The sequence below is a fragment of the Silene latifolia genome, chromosome 11 (genome assembly GCF_048544455.1).
Source record: "Silene latifolia isolate original U9 population chromosome 11, ASM4854445v1, whole genome shotgun sequence".
NCBI lineage: Eukaryota > Viridiplantae > Streptophyta > Magnoliopsida > Caryophyllales > Caryophyllaceae > Silene > Silene latifolia.
The window spans coordinates 47,522,932-47,536,350 of record NC_133536.1 but is presented as its reverse complement, the minus strand read 5'-3'; the positions used below and the strand labels follow the sequence as shown (position 1 = coordinate 47,536,350).

Sequence of the window (13,419 nt, the reverse complement as noted above, 5' to 3'; positions counted from 1 at the left end):
TGTCAACAATGTCAGTTTCTTCGACTGGATTATCGGCCAGGAAATCGGCAACGACCTTTCCTTTTATCGCTTTCAGCGGCACATATTTGAGATCGAATTCCGATAGCATGAGGGTCCATCTTGACATTCTGCCGTTTAGCACCGGCTTTTGAAACAAGTACTTGATGGGGTCCATTCTGTAATATATACTCACACTGTAGCTGAGCATATAGTGACGTAGCTTCTTCGTTGCCCAGACTAAAGCTAGGCATGTCTTTTCTAATCTTTGTATACTTTGATTCATACTCCAAGAACTTTTTACTAAGGTAGTAAATTGCTCTTTCTTCTTTGTCAACGGTTTGTGCCAGCATTGCTCCCATCGCGGTATCTCAGAATCGTTAAATACGAGTGATAGAGGCAAGCAGAAGCTACAAAGCGGATCGAGAATCGGCGGAGAAGATAACACTTCCTTTATCTTATCAAACGCGGCTTGGCATTGGTCATCCCACATAATATGCTCCCCAACTTTCAATTTCTTAAAAATTGGTTCGCAGATCATAGTTAATTTTGAGACGAAACGGCTTATGTATTGCACTCGGCCTAAGAAACCTCGAATTTCTTTCTCGGTTTTAGGATGGGGCATTTCCATAATGGCTTTAATCTTTGATGGGTCGATTTCGATGCCACGGTGGCTAACGATGTGACCCAAAAGCTTGCCGAGGTGACCCGAACGCGCACTTCGTGAGTTTAATCTCATATTCTACTTTCTCAACCTCTCGAAGAATTTTCGTAATGCCATCAAATGGTTATTACGTTCCTTCGATTTTACGATCATGTCATCGACGTAGACCTCTACTTCCTTATGAATCATGTCATGCAAAGAACGCGTTTCTTTGTTTCTCTCGTAAGTCGCGCCGCATTTATTAATCTAAACGGCATCACTGTGTAGCAATAAGTGCCCCATAGTGTTGTGAAAGCAGCCTTGTGCATATCTTCCTCGGCCATTTTTATCTGGTTGTAACCGGCGTACCCATCCATAAAGGATAATAATGCATGGTTAGCGGTATTGTCAACCAAGATGTCAATGTGAGGTAACGGAAAGTCGTCCTTTGGACTAGCCTTATTTAGATCACGAAAATCAACACAGACCCGAACCTTTCCGTCTTTCTTTGGCACTGGCACCACATTAGCTATCCAATCTGAGTATTCCGATACTTTGATGAACCCGGCCTTGAACTGTTTATCAATCTCTTCTTTGACTTTCAAAGACCACTCGGTACGCATTCTACGTGGCTTCTGCTTTACTGGTTTGAACCCTGGCTTGATCGGAATCTTGTGCTCTGCAATTTCCCTATCAATACCCGGCATATCTTTGTAGGACCAAGCAAATACATCTTTGAATTCATTCAACAATTCAACAAACCCCTACCTTTCTGCGGGATCTAAGGTTGTTCCTATCTAAAGCTCCTAAGGCTCTAAGGTAGTCCCCACATTAACAACTTCGGTATCTTCGATTACCGATCTTCTTTGGTCGTATTCTTCCAACCCTTTTACTAACTGGGGGGGCGGTTCCACCTCCTCCTCTTCTTCTTCCACCTGTCTATCCTCGACCTCATTCTCAACGTTATTAAAATAATCAATTGAATCGCAATATAAATGAGACAAGTCGTAAGCAAACTGATTCATCTAATTATTGATTTGAAACTGCGCAAATTGCGTTAACATTTGGGCCAACTGATCAGAGGTCAGTGGCGAGATAAGAGCAGTATTCGGGACAGGCCCCGGAATACCAGCACTAGGGGGAGGTACAGGAAAAGGAAAGACTGGGGAAGGGGTATCTTCGACACCTAAAACCCTAGACTTAGCCTTAGGACTTATGTCAGACTCAGACTCGGACTCAGACTCAGACTCAGAATCGTCATCAGGTTTGAACATTTGCCCTTCTCCAATGGTCATCTTGAAAAGAGAACCCTTGTTGTCGGTCCATTTCATGGTTTTCCGCCATCCAGATGTATTCCTCTGAGGATCTACATCAGTAATGAGGGTAGATGGATCGAAACGATCACTCCTTAACATCATGTTTACCAAGACTTCGTTTGGTATTTCCGGCTTCTTTTCCTCTCCAAAGAGGAGACCCATAGCTTTCCCATCTTCGATCGGAACAGACTCCTTCTTTATTGTAGCTACTGCCATAATGTCTTCGGGAATATAGAAACAATCACGGAATACTTCGATTCCGGGGACCAGTTTGTTGGCCTTTGAGTTGAACAGTGGTTCGGGGAAGTCTAAACTCGGCATTTCCTCCCCGGCTTTCACAAAGTGGCCTTTAGAGTTAGCAAGTACGGCCCCATCTTGATGTCTCGGTCTTCGGTCGAGACTCTCTTTCTCAGGGATTCTTCTTCAGTTGGCTCATACCCAAGCCCGTATCTTGTCCCCTTAGGCACTGGCGACTTCAATTGGAATGCGTTTTCCCTTCGGGGGTACATGGAGTACCCGAAGTACTTTCCGGTCTTGAAGATTGTTTTACAAACACGGCTTCCCGTATATAAGTCCATATTCGGTGCCTCGAAAGTGGGCTCAATTGCGTTTACTACCTCGAAACCACAAGACTCCAAGGCGGTATTATCAGTTTGCACTTCGGAAGTAACATCTCCTCCCGTCACAATTATAGGAGAAGCATCGATGGTCACTACCTCTCCCTTGAGAGGGATTTTAATCTTGCGATGGAGGGTAGAAGACACGGCTCTAGCTGTGTGAATCCATGGTCTCCCGAGCAAAATGTTGAAAGATGAGGCAACATCTATCACTTGGAAATTGACCTTGCGCTCCACCTTTCCCACATTCACGCTTAAAGTGACGAGTCCAGGACACTCGACGACCGTGCCATCGAAAGCCCGAACCGTTTGCGTAGTGGGTGCGAAGTCGCTTTTCTCGAGTCCCAAAATGAAAGCGGTCCATAGTGGGAGAACATTAACTGCAGACCCGTCGTCGACAAGGGTCATTGGGAGTCGCTTATGACGGCATTCTACCATGATGTACATAGCGAGACAATGTTGTGGCCCAAATGAGGGCAGGTCTTCATCAGAAAAAGTTACGGCATTAGTGAGCCGATGTTGGTTTTGAGCAACAAATGAGACCACGTCATCTGGAGTAGTGTGCGGTGACACGGTCATATTCATTAAGGCTTGAAGCAGAGCTTGTCGGTGTTCAAACGAGCTCAACATTAATTCCCAGATGGAGACATCTGCCTTAGTCTTTGTAACTGCTTGATGAGGGAGGCCTCTGAGGTCGACCCTTCACCAAGAGCTCGGACTGAGGTGGCCTCCTTGGTGGGTGTCTTACTTGGACTATCTCCAAAGATAGAGACATGGTTTGCCTTCTCGACACGATAAGGACGTCCCGATCGAGTCAAATGATTAGATTCGAGGACATCTTTCCTCAATTTAGAAATTTCTTCCTGAGTTCGGGGAATAATCGCACCTTCGGTGGGATGGATATCGTCTTCATCGTCAGCCCAGACCCCATTAATTTCATTCTCGCTTTGGAGAATGTATGGTGTGCAATCGATAGCAAAATCCCCAATTCGAACTTCGTTCTTAGCTTGAGGGATATACTCATAGCAGCTTACATAGACCTTCCCCACGAAAAACCCAGGGAGACGGCAGATGGGTTTGATTAAGTGAGATACATCGGTATTGTCTTCGATGAATACGGCATTGGCATGGTCGCCAAAAGGATTGTTCAGGTTGTTAGGTCGGACGGTGGGGATGGGGAGCGACCCATTCTCGATCATGTCTTGGATTTCATGTTTAAGACGGTAACAATTTTCGGTATCATGACCTTTTCCTTGATGATAAGCACAGTAGGCGTTGGGCTTATACCATTTACCCTGTCGATCCGCAGGCGGGTCCGGAGTTGGACCAATTGGGTTCAATTTCCCTTGGGCCGAGAGCCTTTGGAGGGCGTATGCATAGGTACACCCGATGTCAGTGAACGCTCTTGGCCCATAGCGTTGCGTTCCCTTAGGAGCTCCTCCCAAAAGACCGATGGCTTGGATATGATTGGCAGAACTGGATGCCTTAGCTTTGGAAGAGGAGGCACCCTGATACCCTTTTGGCTTTTCAGCCTCAGCAGAACGAACGTCGTCCTCAATTTTTCTTCCGACTCGAATAAGGTCCTTGAATGAGCCGAAATGTTGATATTTGATAGCGTCACGGTAGACAGGTCGAAGATTTTTGATGAACTTATCTACCATTTCAGTCTCCTCTGGCCTTTTGGCCAACTTCACGCTTTCAGCGCGCCAGCGGTTGAGGAATTCAGTAAATCCCTCCTTATCCATCTGTGTCATCACCTCGAGTGTGCGCACGTAGTCCGAATCTCAAAGCATTATCAGCAAGGTGTTTGCGAACTCCACCGCTATATCTTCGAAAGTGGGGAAATTCTTAAGCTCAAGGTTGTAGAACCACGCCTTCGGGTGTTCTCCTAGGGATTGAGCAAAAATGTGGGGCAACATCTCGAAAGGTACCCCTTTGGCGCAAGGTACTCCTTGTAGGAACGGATATGTTACAATGGATCTTCCGTCCCTTTGAACTTTGGGATATCAGTTAGGACAAAATTGGTTGGTAGCTTGTCCTGGACCGGCATGTACCCTCTGGCATTCTCATAATGCACATTTTCCCCTCGGGATAGCTTCAACTGTTCCTCTATTAGTCGGAACCTCTTTTCGAATTCAATTTCCGGGGGCGGTGGTGTGGGAGCTTCCACCGCGATCTTGGCTTCCACAGTAGTCAGCGTTCCATCATTGCGACCAAAGTGTCGTTAACCGCTTGTGCCTCTGCGGTAGTCATACTTCTTGTTTGTAGTGGCCTTTCTACAATAAAACCCCGAGCGAGTATCAGTTATCGAATCAAAATCCCCTGCACAAACAGGACTCGACTCATAACAACATGACGAACTCCATGCGACTCGATATTGGGCTTAGACCCGGAGAGCGAGCAATTGGGCCCCCTCGGTTTGGGTCATACACGACTAGGGACGGTTTTTCAAACCTAAAAGCGGCTATAACTTAACATGGATCCTACGAACGAACTATCGGCTCGTTGAACGGGTCCTAACCGTGATACACACGTGGCTTGGGTTTTAGACTCAACGTGATCATAAATCCGACATGACAAACCCGTGTTCAAACCGGACATGGCTCTTGGGCTTTGTGACAAACGCCCTAGGTGGCCTAGTGGGGACGTTTTGGTGGGTCGACTTGGACCAAATGGTCGACTTTCATGACTCAGACCCAAATATCGGTTTAGGTGACTCACTTGACAAGTGTTCTAACCAAACAAAGGCTCACTCGAGCCTAAGGGTGGACTAGCTCGCCTATATCGAGCAAGCAAAAGCCCAACTCGACTAACCCGACCCCACTGACTCAAACTCTATTCTAGGTTTGGGTTGGACCGGGATACTGATTCATTGAAATTTGAAATCGAGAAGGATTGAATTGATTTTTAAAATGGGCAGCACTTCGGCTTGAAAGAAAGTTCAAAATTTCGAAATAGAGGGCCGAAATTTTCGAAAAAAATGGACTTGAAAAAGAATCAAATTTTCGAAAGAAAAAGAAGATGGATTTGAAAATGCTATTTTGAAAACATGACCCGGGATTCACATAGCATGTAATCATTCGCATTTTAGGGATGCAATGCATGAACTAGACTCTTCTAAGTCTCGGTCAGTCCTCTAAAATGGCTCTATGCCAGTGAAACCGCTTTGTCGGGGAGTCCACATACAGTCATATGCCCGTAGCAATATGCCTCGTATGCAGCTGCCTACCTCCACGGAATCACCTTGATACTTAAATCGGACATAGTGGACATCAATATCCTCCCTTGGAATTAACCCAAGAGATTCTTTGGCCCGCCTAAAGTCTCGGGGGGTTTATGCAAGATTAACATAAAAAAAGAATGTGACAACAATCCTAATAGCCATCTTAAACTTTTCAAGTTTCACTGTCCCCAGCGGAGTCGCCAAATTGTGGACCATGGAAAAACGCTCCACTCAAATGCTTTTTCAAAACATTTTTAATTTTAAAAGAGTCGCCACACGAGGATATGTAAATGAGACGGGGTGTACGACCGACCGATATGGCGGATTTCTTTCCCATCTCAAGTCAACGCGGGTGCCGGAATGGTACTTTAACTCATACTCAAACTATTCTAGTTTCGATATTAGTTAGACGATGTTAGACAATGGTTAGTAAATAAACAATAAAAAACGAAATAAAAAGGAGAGAAGGGAGTTTTAATGCACCCTCAACCTACATGTATCGTTGACACCGTCTTGGGTCGTAATCGATCGTAGATTTTATCTCGAGGGGCCGTCGTCGACGAAGACAATTGAAATTGAATTTTAAAATCACGAAACAAACACGTTCAAAAAGGCAGACTTGAGCAGCGATTTTCAATCGCTCACCACGACTTCGTTTCTCAGCGATTTTTCAAACCGAAAGATGTTTTGGAAACTAGAAAGACTGAATTTTGTGAATATGGAAACAAACCAGAAGTTTTAATAGGATTTGTGCACGAGAATCAAGGCCAAAGACCACGACAGAAACTCGAAAACAAGATTTGTGTCCCTGTTTTCGAGCGGCTGTCACGGCTTTAGTTTAGGGTTTTTTTGGACGATTGATGGTTTTTATTTGCAGTATATTGTGGGGAGAACTTATAGGAATGAATGTATGGTGAAAGGGGGGTATTTATAAGGAGTTTCGAAGGGTAGAAGTAGGGCAACAAGCAGTCGGGCCTGTTTCGCATAGCTGCTGTCCATCAGCTAATTCGTGGGGTTTTTAGGGTTTATATGGGGATTTTCTTGGTGGTTAAGCTAAGGTAATATGGGTAGGATACTAGAGTATGGTGTAGGGTTAATGGGCACGGGTTTGGTAGCTGTTTGGAGCGGGTTTTGGGCTCGGGTTTGAGCACGCAAAACAGGGGGGGCTGCTTGTGTTGCGGGCTATTTGTGGAGTATTTGGGATGGGAATTGGATGGGTTTTGTGGCGTTCTAGGTGCTGGGTTGTTGTGGGTAATGTGGAGCGCGGGTTGGTAGTGATGGGTTGCGGGTTTGGACCAAGTTTGAGTCGGTTTAGAAGGGCTTTCGATGGGCTATACAAACACGGGTAAAGGAAGGAATTGGGCTATGTTGGGGAGTGTTTAGGACGAGATTTGGGTGTGGATATGGGGGTTCGAACTGGGGTTGAATGGGTAGAGGCCTAGGTTGGTTAGTGTACTCGAGAGTCGTGCCAACTCGTAAAGAAAACGGGCTTAAAAACCGAGATGTAAACGAGCTCCAAAACGCGTGGTTGAAACGAGTTTTAAATTTTCAAATTCGATTTTTTCAAATCAAATAGCACATTTAAAATGAATGATTTTTCAAATCAAAAAAATATATTTTATTTTCAATAAACTAAATTTAAGGAAATAAATTCAAATTAAAACAATAAAATGAATTCACTTAAAAAAAAGCTTTAATTTAAATATCATTTAAATTAATAAAATACTCCGTCGACAACGCTCATTCCACATCGTAAAACGAGCCCAAATAATGACAATGACAACTAAAGAATACATGTGTCCTATCATCATCGGGTGTTTGTCGGGTTTTCTATAAATTCCAATATCGACAGATATGGGTATCTACAGATTCTCACTTGAAAGATTATGGCATTGTATCGCAACTTACTCAATCTGGCACACCATAACTCAATGGTGTGGCCGAAAGGAGGAATCAAACCTTACTAGATATGGTTCGATCCAAGATGAGTTAAACGGATTTATTAAATTCATTTTGGGGATTTGCAATCCAAACGGCTATTCGATCATTAAACCAAAGCCCAACTAAAGCCGCCGAAAAGTCTCCATATGAGATATGGAAGGGAAAGGTTCCTAATTTTTCATACTTAAGAATTTGGGGTTGAGAAGCTTATGTCAAGAACAAATCTATCGATAAGCTAGCACCAAAGTATGACAAATGTATCTTTGTAGGTTATCCGAAGTAATCTTGTGGATATTACTTCTACAACTGTCATGAGAACAAAGTGTTTGTGGCTTGTGAAGCTGTCTTCCTAGAATTGGATTTCATTTCTAGGAGACAAAGTGGGAGAAAATTTAAACTTGATGAAGTTCAAGAACCACGAACTGGAGAAGAGACACAAGAAGACGTTCCTTCATCGTCCAATTCAGTTATTTTTCCTTCCGAACCGAGGAGGTCAAGTAGAGTCAGTCTCCAACCTGATAGATACGTAGGTATTGTCGAAATGGGTGGTGATTATAACGTGTTACTTTTAGAAAGTGACGAACCTATAACCTACAAAGCGGCCCTTTCAAGTCCTAACTCAAAGCTATGGCTAGAAGCCATGCAATCCGAAATAAACTCTATGTATGACAATCAAGTGTGGGACTTGGTTAATTTACCTAAAGATATTAGACCACTTCAGTGTAAATGGATCTTTAAGGTAAAGAATGGTATAGATGGACATGATGATGTCTACAAAGCCAGGTTAGTTGAAAAAGGTTTCACTCAAGTTCATGGTTTATATTATGATGAAACTTTTTTCCCCTGTGGCCATGCTTAGATCAATTCGGATCATGTTAGCGATTGCTGCATTTCATGATTATGAAATATGGCAAAAGGATGTCAAAATCGCCTTTCTAAATGGGTATTTAGAGGAGGATGTGTACATGATACAACCCGAGGGTTTTGTAGATCCTAAGAATCCTAAAATGGTATGCAAACTTAAGAAATCCATCTATGGTCTTAAGCAAGCATCAAGAAGTTGGAATCATCGTTTTAATCATGTGATAAAAGAAAACGGATTCACTCGATGTGTCGAGGAACCGTGTTTATACATGAAGTTTAGTGGGAGCAAAGTTGTCTTCCTTATCTTGTATGTGGATGATATACTACTCATTGGGAATGATGTACCAATGCTCACCTCCGTAAAGGAGTGGTTGGGAAATCATTCCCAGATGAAAGATTTAGGAGAGGCACAACGCATATTAGGTATCCGGATCTATAGAGATAGACCTAAAAGGATATTGGCATTAAGTCAAGAGTCTTATATTGATAAGATTCTTCATCGTTTCAACATGGATAAATCCAAAAGGGGTTTTATTCCAATGGGTAGCGGGATTACATTGAGCAAGTCACAGTCACCCACTGAACCCGAAGATGTTGAACGCATGAAATCGATTCCTTATGCTTCCGCTATTGGATCGATTATGTATGCCATGATATGCACACGTCCCGGTGTCTCATATGCTTTGAGCATGACAAGTAGATATCAAGCCAATCCAGGCGAGAGTCACTGGATAGCTGTCAAGAATATCCTTAAGTACATGAGAAGGACTAAGGATTTATTCTTGGTGTTTGGAGGAGATTCTGAGCTGCGTGTGAGAGGTTCACCGACTCGAGCTTTCAAACTGATAGGGATGATATGAAATCCCAAGCTCGCTTTGTTTTCATGATAAATGTTGGTGCGGTTAGCTGGAGAAGCTTCAAAGAGTCTGTTGTTGCGGATTCTACAATGGAGGCTGAGTACATTGCAGCATCTGAAGCTGCCAAGGAAGCTGTATGGATTAGGCAGTTCTTAGAGGGGCTAGGAGTAGTTCCTTCCGCCAAAGATCATATCACACTTTATTGTGATAACAGTGGGACCATCTTTCAAGCTAAAGAACCCAAGTCTAGCAACAATTCTAGACATGTACCTAGGAAATTTCATGTCATTAGAGATTACATTAAAAGGAAGGAAATATCGATTTGTAAGGTTGAGACGGATGATAATATTGTTGATCCTCTAACCAAGCCTTTGTCGCAGGCTAAGCATGACCAACATGTAGTTTCCATTGGTCTTAAACGCATGCCTAGTTTGTATTAGATTATGAGATATGAAATGATCACATTGTTTTGTTTGTTCGTATATGATAAATCTCATTTATCGTTTGAGTTTTATTTTAAAACTCTTTTACATTCCTTTGTTATATCCAAATAGGTTTTAAGGACAACATTGAACCCTATTAAAGTGAATTGTATTAACATAGTATTGGCCCCTAGTCACTAATATGAGGTGACGTCTACTAGTGACTAGAATGTGAGTCGATTGATAGCAAGTTTAAGTGTCATAGGGTCATAAGAGATGACTAGTCGATCACATAGGCAGACTCTATGGGACCCTCTGTTGGGCAGTGACCGCTTGTAAAGTTTTGGTAATTTTTATATAGCCTGGTCGTGGCGAGAGCTACTATAGTATTCTTTTGAGTCAATTCTTTGACTAGAGACTGTTCGCCCAAGTTGGCATAGTTTCTGATTGACTTTGATTTTTGCTCTACGACTTCCGAAAATGGAGTGCAAATGGGCATCTTTTGGGTCATCATGAACTGTGGCTGAACAAAGAGAATAGTGAGATAGGAATTGTCCACCCCCTTGTCAGGGTTATCTAAATCTCAGGGCCACTTAAGGAGTAGTGAAATGGAAATGCGTGGCCACCCTCGGAAGGTATCTATGGCAGATAATTTCGGTCAAACAGTTACTCTCCAGATCGAGAAAACCACTCTAGATATGATCACATGCAAGTACGACCTGCAAGACACCTTGCATTGAGTGGGAGATGTAATAGGACAAGAGAATTGGTGACGCACACTTGTCTCGGACAAGTGGGAGATTGTTGGAGTATGTATCCTCAACAATAGTGCGATTACATATTTAAATCTCATAAGAAGAATACATAAGGGATGATACATTATATAGTCAACTGGTCAACATTTATCGGTAAGGATTGGCTGACTAGTGTTTGACGTTACTGTCGTTTGACTGTGGTGATCAGTTTATCCCTTAAGGTCACACCTAAAGCAATGAACCCCAAAACGAAAGCTAATTAATTGTATGAGATACAGTTTAATTAGTTCCTTGATAAATTAACTGGGAGTTAGTCGATTAATTTAATTTAGAGAGATAACGAGTTATGAACTCAAGGCGCGGCAGTTATAATTTAATTATGCGATAATTGAATAATAAATTAATTAAGACGGGAATTCATGATTAAATGGTTAATTGTTAAATTAGTTCTAATTTACTAATGTGATTAATGTTAGTATATAAAATATATGTGTAGCTGTACACGTATATTTACGGAGTGTTTTAGACGAAATTAATCGGAAAGCATCTAAACATAAAGCAATATTTAATAGAAATTAACGTATTTGTGCGACAAATATAAGAACTAAAATGGACCCGTAAATGGGTCATTTGGACCGTGTAAATGGTAGTGTGATTGTGTGTTGTTAGACACAATTATTACTAATACATGCATTCCATTGGGTGCTCTTCCCATTACACTATTTGTCTAATCTATGCTTAATTCTATTGGGCACAAAACACAACCCACAACTCCCTCTCCTTTGCCTTGGACGGTTCACACCCACATATTGAGCAATTTTCGTTGCTCATTTTCACTTCACTTTTTTGCATGTGAAAATTCATAGAACTTCTTTCTAAAAATTCTCTCATAGATTTACTAGTAATACAAAACTAATTAGATTAGTATTATCACTAGTATTTTACATATTAATTCAAGGATACTCTAATATGATATCTAGTCAATATTTATTAGAGTTTTGGGTAAGTTCTTGGGTGCAACTAAGAGGAGGTCTTCTACTTTGAAGACTTGGTGATCTTGGAGGATCATTCCTAATATTATTAAGCTCAAGAACAAGTATAGGAAGGGGTCCTATCTTATGCCCATATTTCCGTCTCATTTAAATTTAAGGAATAATCGTTTTCTCTTTTTATTCAATTATGTTTTCATGCAACTAGATTCTTCACATATAAATTAATTAGTAACTTAGATCTACATTAGATATGTCTAATAAGAGAGTTAAAGAACCTAACAGGGATAACTGCCTAGTGAACGCGATCCCTAGACTTTTTAATATTATTGAATTCTCCTTATTTACTTTATTGCAATTAGTTTATAGAAATCAATCAAACAACCTTTCAAAAAACGGACTTAAATATCAACAAACTAGAACAATTACCTCGCCTCCCTCTGGATTCGACCCTTCTTACCGATAGCTATTAGTTAGTAGTAAGTTAGGTTTATTTTGATATAGGTGACACGACTTTAGCCTTATTAAATTTGGCGCCGTTGCCGGAAAGGAAACAATTTTTCTGTTTGTTTTTATTTATTTTTATCTTTCATCTGAGGGAGCATTAGTTCCTTGAGATGGTTTGATATTTTTATTGTTAGTTCTGTTTATGTCCAGGTCTAACAGATCGGAGATTATACCTTTTGATCCCGAACCAGAGAGGACGTTTTGGTACAGACGGAATTTTCAGAGAGAAATTAGTCAGGTGGAAGACTTGAGTACACTTGACACCTATTACGAGATTTTTACATTTGTAGAAGATCAGTCCTTAGAAGAGGACATGCTAATTTCTGCCACATAACCAATTAAGATGCCGACTCTTGCTAGTCACTCTAAGCCCACTTTGACTTCTATCCCCAAGGGATTCATGCTTCCTACTACAGATAAGGACACTTTTGAGATTAGTCCATCCTACATCAACTTGGTGGAACGAAACTTGTTTGGGGGAAAAGCTAATGAAGATCCTGGCAAGAATATGGAGACGTTTGCCGATTATTATTGCTCCATTCCAATAACTACTGGAGTAACTCAAGATCAAGTGAAACAGGTTCTCTTTCCTTTTTCCTTGCGATATGCGGTGGCCGAATGGCTCTGAGACTTGGATATGGAGGCTCATAGTGCTACTGATTGGAATACCTTAGCTCTTGTATTCTACAAGAGGTTTTTCCCACCCCATAACACTAATGCACTACGGAGTCAGATTACAAGTTTTAAACAAGGTGCTACAGAAGACCTTAATGAGGCTTGGATCCGTTTCAAGAGACTGGTTCATTCTGTTCCTCACCATTGCTTGCAGATTTGGTTCATTTCCAACCAATTCTATAATGGGTTATATGACGATCATAGAGCTTTACTTGACTCCTCTGCTAGTGGGAGATTCCAAAATAACACTAATGATGATATTGCCTGGAAGTTGATAGATGAGTATGGTAACCTAAGGGGAAGTACGAGAGGGAATGGTTCAGATAGTGAAATTGTAGCATAGTTGGTGGCCTTAACTGCCCAAATTGCCGAATTGAAGACATCCCAATCTTTAGGTAAGTAGCAAATGGTCCATACCATGGTTTAACAGGAGGTTTCTTGTGAAAAATGTGGTATTGATGGTCATACTACAGCACGGTTGATGTGACTCATATTTGCGCACATTTAGTCCCCTACTTGAGCCTATTTTGCATATTATTATAGCGTCTCATAGCCATTTTTCCCGTCAAATGCTTCCTATTTTGCTTTCCTATTACTTTGTGTTTGATTTGTA

At 41.7% G+C, this 13,419-nt stretch overlaps 1 non-coding gene across 1 annotated transcript; it reads right to left on the bottom strand.

The window, feature by feature from the left end:
* Positions 1-12,849: 12,849 nt before the first annotated feature.
* Positions 12,850-12,956, bottom strand: LOC141616222 (small nucleolar RNA R71). Its single transcript, XR_012530580.1, has one exon. It is a non-coding gene; the product is annotated as a small nucleolar RNA R71 (small nucleolar RNA).
* Between the last annotated feature and the right edge of the window lie 463 nt (positions 12,957-13,419).